Genomic DNA, 7,530 nt, shown 5'->3' on the forward strand with positions numbered 1-7,530 from the left:
TTCAGCGCACGGCCAATAAGGCACATTTTCGAGGAAGAGCGGGCACCTCATTCCCGTCCAAAAACCGATTCTCCTCAGTGTTCGAGTGCAGTTGTGTGGGGTAATGGGGGAGAAATTGGTAGCCAACCAGCCCAACCTAGTGACCATGGCGAGGGGGGTGAATATAATCTGTTTGTCTTTGTGTGTTTGCTTTTTTTGGCAGTTTAAGTTTTGTTCCTAACTTCCCGTGCGTGCTATTTGTCCACACCCCCTATTATAGAATAACATATGAATTATTTATTTTGAATTTCACATGAGATAACTTTGGTCAATGATAAAAATGAGTTATTGCTCACCCTGTTCAGCTGAGGGGGGCTGTGCCGACATGTGTTTTTATTGGGTCAAAAGTGCGGTGTTTTTCTGGCATTTCTGTTAGTTTAGTGTCATTTTTGTGCCGTGTACATGCTCCTCATTAGCATGAGGGATAATGGACCTTGTATACAGATTTTTGGGACTCGGTTCGTTGAATATAGTAGCAAAAGGGTCCATGTGTTGCAATCGGAAAAGAAAAATCTCCAATGGCCATGACCACATTTTGCTGCATCATCGAGATACACTATCACTCTTAATTTCATGAAATCATGAACATTTTTTAAACTCTTGAACATATTTCAAATTGTGAACACTTCACAAATTTTAGAACATGTTCTCAAATCAAGAACATTTTTTGAATTCATGAACATTTATTATATTTGCTAATATTTTTTATAAAATTATCAACATTTTTAAACAATTATCTTCAATCGGCGAACATTTCTAGAATTGATGAACATTTTTTTGGAAATTGGTGGAACAATTTTTTAAATTCACGAACATTCTTTTGATGTAACTTATTTTTTAATCATCCAAGATTTTATGAATGAATAGACTATTTTTTAAGTCACGAACAATTTTTGAATTTTTAGGATATTTTTCATCCGTGAACATTTTTTGAATTGGTGAAATTTTGTTCAATTTCATTAACATTTTTAATACACTAACTTTTTGAAAAATCATGATTTTTTTATTTCCGAGGCATACGTTTTTAAAAATTGGAACATTTTTTGAACGAGCAAACATTTTTTACAAAATCACGAACATTTTTTGAATCCACAAGCATTTTGTGATTTATTAAAAAGATTAAAAAAAGTCCCAAATTATTTGAAGTAGAAACAAACAAAAACAGGGAAAATGATTTTTTTAAAAGACCGCTGGGACATGGGCCGGCCCAAACGGGCGCGCCGCGTCTTCTCCCAGTGCGCAAAAAGTATAGTATAGGAGGTCCCTACTGCATCTGCCGGCCTAGGCGGGCATTCCCTTGTTTAAAACATTTTTTTATCACTTGTAGGTGGTATTGGTGGATAATATCTTGCAACTTTGGCATTGGTTTAGTGATCTGACAATTCATTGTAACCTTCCATTTTGTCATTGTTCTTTTAAGTCATAGTATTATTCATCAGTCATCTTTAGTCAAATTCAAAACCTTATTCAGTTAGTTTAGTCGTCTCAACCTGGTGGCATTGAACTTGTTGATTTGTCATTTTCATTGCATTTTGTGTGTGCATCATTTGAGCATCATGTCTACATGTTTTTGGAGCATCTCCATGCCATCATTGTATTTTTATGAGCTCTTTGGTGACTAGCACAAGCATGCAAAGTAGGCTATGTGATGTTGCTGATTTCAGACACTGTGGATTTTTGCTAAGTCTTTTCCTGTTACATTATGTTGCTATATTGACTTGTTTCCACAAGTAGATCCATGCATATTTTGATTAACTTCAGTAAGGATGTTTTGAAGATATGGTCATGCTTTATTCTTTCATGCCTCTGGTTGTATTTATGGTGTAGTGTAGTTTGTCATTACCATGCTCTACTTTTGCTAAATATTGTTGTTCGCAGATTGTTAACATGAATTGCATTTTTGCCATGTGTTTTGCTAGTGATCCATGCACCCGATGAACTTGATCTTTCCATGTTTAGCTTCATAATTGTATCTATCTACTGTTGGTTACCTTTTTATGCCATGCAATGCTTTGTGGTGAGTGGCACGAGCTTGTAAAGTTTCTATTATGAATCTATTTTTACCATGCTATGTTTTTCTTCTGTCTGAAACTCTTCATATCACTTCCCATGTTTGCATTGATGTTACCATCTTTTCTGTGCATCTTTGGCTCAAGATTAGTAAGGGAGTTTTGTTCATTGCCTTTAGTACTAGCATGCCATGCTCTTGGTTTCCATGTTATGTTCCTGTAGCATGTTGGTTCCTAGCTCTAAACATTGCTACCTAATGCTGTTTATGCCATGTTTAGTATTTTCACTAAGTCTGAAACCTGACTGTCATTTGCATTTTTGCCATGCTGTTTTAGGCTTGTTCTAGTGAGTTGTAGCAGGAACTCGGTGTTCATGATTTGTAGAGCCTCACTTGTACTTCACTGCCATGTGCTTTGTTGCTATGTTGGAGTGTTGTTGCATAGTTTCGTGATGCATCTTAAGTGCTATGATGCTGTTAAGCGCAATGTTGCATTGTTCTTGTTTTGCTTGTGATTTGCAAATCGTGCATCCGTTTCTGGTGATCCTTATATCTATTTCGACCGAAATCACTCACTCTTTCCAGTGGCATGCTTAGTTTGCCAAGTTGATTCCATGATCATCCTTTCCCTTCCGGAGTACCCATATGCATTGCACATCATACCTTGCATTCCATGCCATGTCTTGCATCATGTTGCTTGTGCATTGCACCGTGATTGATTGTTGTTCTGTTGCTTGTGTTCTTACTTTGTGTAGAGCCGGAGACGAGTTCGTGAATGAGGAACCTGTTGAGTATGTTTACGAGGAGGAAGCTTTCGACAACCTTAAGAACTTTGTAGGCAACATGATCATTACCCCCGATATCACTTCTATGTTTGCTTGCTAGTTGTTCGCTCTATCGCTATGTCGTGCTACATACCATTTGTTTATCATGCCTCCCATATTGCGATGTCAAGCCTCTAACCCACCTTCCTAGCAAACCGTTGTTTGACTAAGTTACCTCTTTTGCTCAGCCCCTCTTATAGCATTGCTAGTTGCAGGTGCCTTGCAGGTTGTTCCATGTTGGAACATGGATATGTTGGGATATCACAATATCTCTTATTTAATTAATGCATCTATATACTTGGTAAAGGGAGGAAGGCTAGGCTTTTTGCTTGGTGTTTTGTTCCACTCTTGCCGCCCAAGTTTCCGTCATACTGGTGTTATGTTTCTTGATTTTGCATCTCTAACATGATGAGGGTTTATGGGCCCCTCTTGATAGTTCGCTTTGAATAAAACTCCTCCAGCAAGGCCCAACCTTGGTTTTACCATTTGCCTAATAACAACTAAAACCTGCATAGGGACTTTCCGGACCCCGTGGACTTAATCAACCCCCATGGGTCAGTGCTCCTCATGAGTGTTGGTCCAAACTAGAGCATCGTGCGGGACCGCCCCTTGATAACTTGGGTTATATTGGTACCTGTACGCCTAGCTCATCTGGTGTACCCTGAGAATGAGATCGTGCTACTCCTATCAGGCTAGGGCGGTGCATCGGGAGGTCTTGCTGAACTAGTTTTACCATTGTCGAAATATCTTGTGCACCGGGATTCCGAGTCTGATCGGAGGGTCCCGCGATGGAGGATTGTCTCCGTGGATCATGAGCTTGTCATGGGCTAAGTTGAGACACCCCTACAGTGTTTAAACTTTCGAGAGTCGTGCCCGCGGTTATGTGGCAGATGGAAATTTGTTAATATCCGGTTGTAGAGAACCTGACACTTGACTTAACTAAAGACACCAACCGCGTGTGTAGCCATGATGGTCTCTTTTTGACGAGGTTCGGGAAGAGAACACAGTGGGGTTATGTTTGAACATAAGTAGTCCAGGATCACTTCTTAATCACTTCTAGTTTACGACCATTGCGTAGCTTCTCATCTTACTCTTGTACTCGTATGTTAGCCACCATATTTGCTTAGCGCTTGCTGCAGCTCCACCTCATAACCACATCCTACCCATAAGCTTAAATAGTCTTGATCTCGTGGTTTTGAGATTGTTGAGTCCTCGTGACTCACAGATACTACCAAAACAGTTGCAGGTGCTGATGGTACCGATGCAGGTGGTGCAACCGAGCTCAAGTGGGAGTTCGACGAGGACCTTGGCCGTTACTACATGTCTTTTCCGGATAATCAGTAGTGGTGCCCAGTTGGGACGATCGGGATTTAGCATTTGGGGTTGTCTTCTTTTATTTGGATCCACCCGTTGTCGGACTATGTGTGTACTCTGAATGATGTATGAATTATTTGATATTTGCATGACATGGCGATTGTAAGCCAACTATTTATTTATCCTTGATCTTGTACATGGGATTGTGTGAAGATGACCCTTCTTGCGACAAAACCAAAATGCGGTTATGCCTGTAAGTCGTGCCTCGACACGTTGGAGATATAGCTGCATCTTGGGTGTTACAAATTGGTACCAGAGCCATCCCCGACTTAGGAGCCCCCTGTTTGATCGAATCGCTGACGTTGTTGAGTCTAGAATAAAAATGTTTCGAGTCTTAGGATTATATATATCGGAGAGTAGGATTCTTTTTACTCCTTAGCCCCCTTCTTCTCTCTGGTGAGGCCTCCTGACGTAGATGTTTTGACTTTCCTCTCCTCAATTTTCACTAAAAAAATTAGGATCACGCGGGTATCTTGGGATCATTCCGATATTATTGTGACGAGAACATTGTTCTTGGTGCCTCCTGACATTTAGGGGTTGTGGTAGTGTCTTGGGGAGTTGAGCTCCAAGGTGTTGTTGTCACAATTTTATCGTTGCAGTTCTGGAATACCTGAGTTCACCGACATCGAAAATCTCTTTTATGTAGTTAGTGGTGAGATAACCTCGACGCCACCCAGTACTGGGGAGGGAGTTCGAGAGTATTGATACGTCCATTTTGCATCATGCTTCTATATTGATATTTATTGCATTATGGACTGTTATTACACATTATGTCACAATACTTATGCCTTTTCTTTCTTATTTTACAAGGTTTACATGAAGAGGGGGAATGCCAGCAGCTGGAATTTTGGGCTGGAAAAGGAGCAAATATTAGAGACCTATTCTGCACAGCTCCAAAAGTCCTGAAACTTCATGGAAGTTATTTTCAGAATATATAAAAAATACTGAGCGAAGAAAGCACCAGAGGGGGGCCACCCACCAGCCACGAGGGTGGGGGGCGCACCCCCTGCCTCGTGGGCCCCTTGGTGGCCCTCCGATGCCCATCTTTGGCTATATGGAGTCTTTCGTCCGAGGAAAAATCATAAGCAAGCTCACAGGACGAAACTCCGCCGCCACGAGGCGAAATCTTGGCAGAACCAATCTAGGGCTCCGGCGGAGCTGTTCTGCCGGGGAAACTTCCCTCCGGGAGGGGGAAATCATCACCATCGTCATCACCAACGATCCTCTTATCGGGAGGGGGTCAATCCCCATCAACACCTTCACTAGCACCATTTCATCTCAAACCCTAGTTCATCTCTTGCATCCAATCTTTGTATCCAAACCTCAGATTGGTACTTGTGGGTTGCTAGTAGTGTTGATTACTCCTTGTAGTTGATGCTAGTTGGTTTACTTGGTGGAAGATCATATGTTCAGATCCATCATGCATATTAATACTCCTATGATTATGAACATGAATATGCTTTGTGAGTAGATACATTTGTTCCTGAGGACATAGGGGCAGTCTTGCTATTAGTAGTCATGTGAATTTGGTATTCGTTCGATATTTTGATGAGATGTATGTTGTCATCCCTCTAGTGGTGTCATGTGAACGTCGACTACATGACACTTCACCATTGTTTGGGCCTAGAGGGAGGCATTGGGAAGTAATAACTAGATGATGGGTTGCTAGAGTGACAGAAGCTTAAACCCTAGTTTGTGTGTTGCTTCGTAAGGTGCTGATTTGGATCCATATGTTTCATGTTATGGTTAGGTTTACCTTAATACTTCTGTTGTAGTTGCGGATGCTTGCAATAGGGGTTAATCATAAGTGCGATGCTTGTCCAAGTAAGGACAGCACCTAAGCACCGCTCCACCCACATATCAAATTATCAAAGTACCGAACGCGAATCATATGATCGTGATGAAACCTAGCTTGACGATAATTCCCATGTGTCCTCGGGAGCGCTTTCCTTCATATAAGAGTTTGTCCAGGCTTGTCCTTTGATACAAAAAGGATTGGACCATCTTGCTGCACCTTATTTACTTTCATTACTTGTTACTCATTACAAATTACCTTATCACAAAACTATCTGTTATCGATAATTTCAGTGCTTGCAGAGAATACCTTGCTGAAAACCGCTTATCATTTCTTTCTACTCCTCGTTGGGTTCGACACTCTTACTTATCGAAAGGACTACGATAGATCCCCTATACTTGTGGGTCATCAAGACTCTTTTCTGGCGCTGTTGCTGGGGAGTGAAGCGTCTTTGGTAGGTGGAATTTGGTAAGGAAAAATTTATATAGCATGCTGAAATTTACTGTCACTTGTTACTATGGAACATAATCCTCTGAGGGGTTTGTTTGGGGTATCTTCACCTCGTCCGGAACCACAATTAGTTACCCCTCAACCTACTGAACCTACTGAAAATGTTTACTTTGAAATTCCTTCGGGTATGATAGAGAAACTGCTAGTTAATCCTTTTGCAAGAGATGGAACATTGCATCCCGATTTACACTTAATCTATGTGGATGAAGTTTATGGATTATTTAAGCTTGCAGGTATGCCCGATGATGTTATCAAGAAGAAGGTCTTCCCTTTATCTTTGAAGGGAGATGCATTGACATGGTTTAGGCTATGTGATGATATGGGATCATGGGACTACAAGCGATTGAAATTGGAATTTCATCAGAAGTTTTATCCTATGCATCTTATTCATCGTGATCGTAATTATATATATTATTTTTGGCCTCGCGAAGGAGAAAGCATTGCTCAAGCTTGGGGGAGGCTTAAGTCAATGTTATATTCATGCCCCAATCATGAGCTCTCAAGAGAAATGATTATTCAAATTTTTTATGCTCGGCTTTCTCGTAATAATCAAACCATGCTCGATACTTCTTGCACTGGCTTTTTTATGATGAAGACTATTGAATACAAATGAGATTTATTGGAGAGAATTAAACGCAACTCTGAAGATTGGGACCTCGACGAAGGTAAGGAGTCAGGTATGACACCTAAGTTTGTTTGTGTCAAATCTTTTATGGACATCGATGCTTTCCGTGAATTTAGCACTAAATATGGACTTGACTCTGAGATAGTAGCTTCTTTCTGTTAATCCTTTGCTACTCATGTTGATCTCTCTAAGGATAAGTGGTTTAAATATAATCCTCCCATTGAAGCAAAAGTAGTTGCACCTATTAAAGTTGAAGAAAAGACTATCACTTATGATGATCCTATTGTTCCTACTGCTTATGTTGAGAAACCTCCTTTCCCAATTAGAATAAAGGATCACGCTAAAGCTTCAACTG

The 7,530-nt window shown here is 40.7% G+C and overlaps 1 long non-coding RNA gene across 7 annotated transcripts in view; it reads left to right on the forward strand.

Annotated features, from left to right (window-relative positions):
• LOC119368084 overlaps positions 1–5,106 on the forward strand; it is a 13,642-nt gene extending 8,536 nt beyond the window's left edge. For 5 of the 7 annotated variants that reach the window (XR_005176521.1, XR_005176524.1, XR_005176527.1 and 2 more), the window contains one exon: positions 5,056–5,106. This is a non-coding gene — a long non-coding RNA (uncharacterized LOC119368084). Of the gene's footprint in view, positions 1–2,802; positions 2,998–4,111; positions 4,157–5,055 lie in introns of those variants that run through there. The other 2 variants (XR_005176523.1, XR_005176522.1) reach the window with 2 other exon arrangements.
• Positions 5,107–7,530: the final 2,424 nt, after the last annotated feature.

The sequence above is a fragment of the Triticum dicoccoides genome, chromosome 1A (genome assembly GCF_002162155.2).
Source record: "Triticum dicoccoides isolate Atlit2015 ecotype Zavitan chromosome 1A, WEW_v2.0, whole genome shotgun sequence".
In the NCBI taxonomy this organism is placed as follows: Eukaryota; Viridiplantae; Streptophyta; class Magnoliopsida; order Poales; family Poaceae; genus Triticum; species Triticum dicoccoides.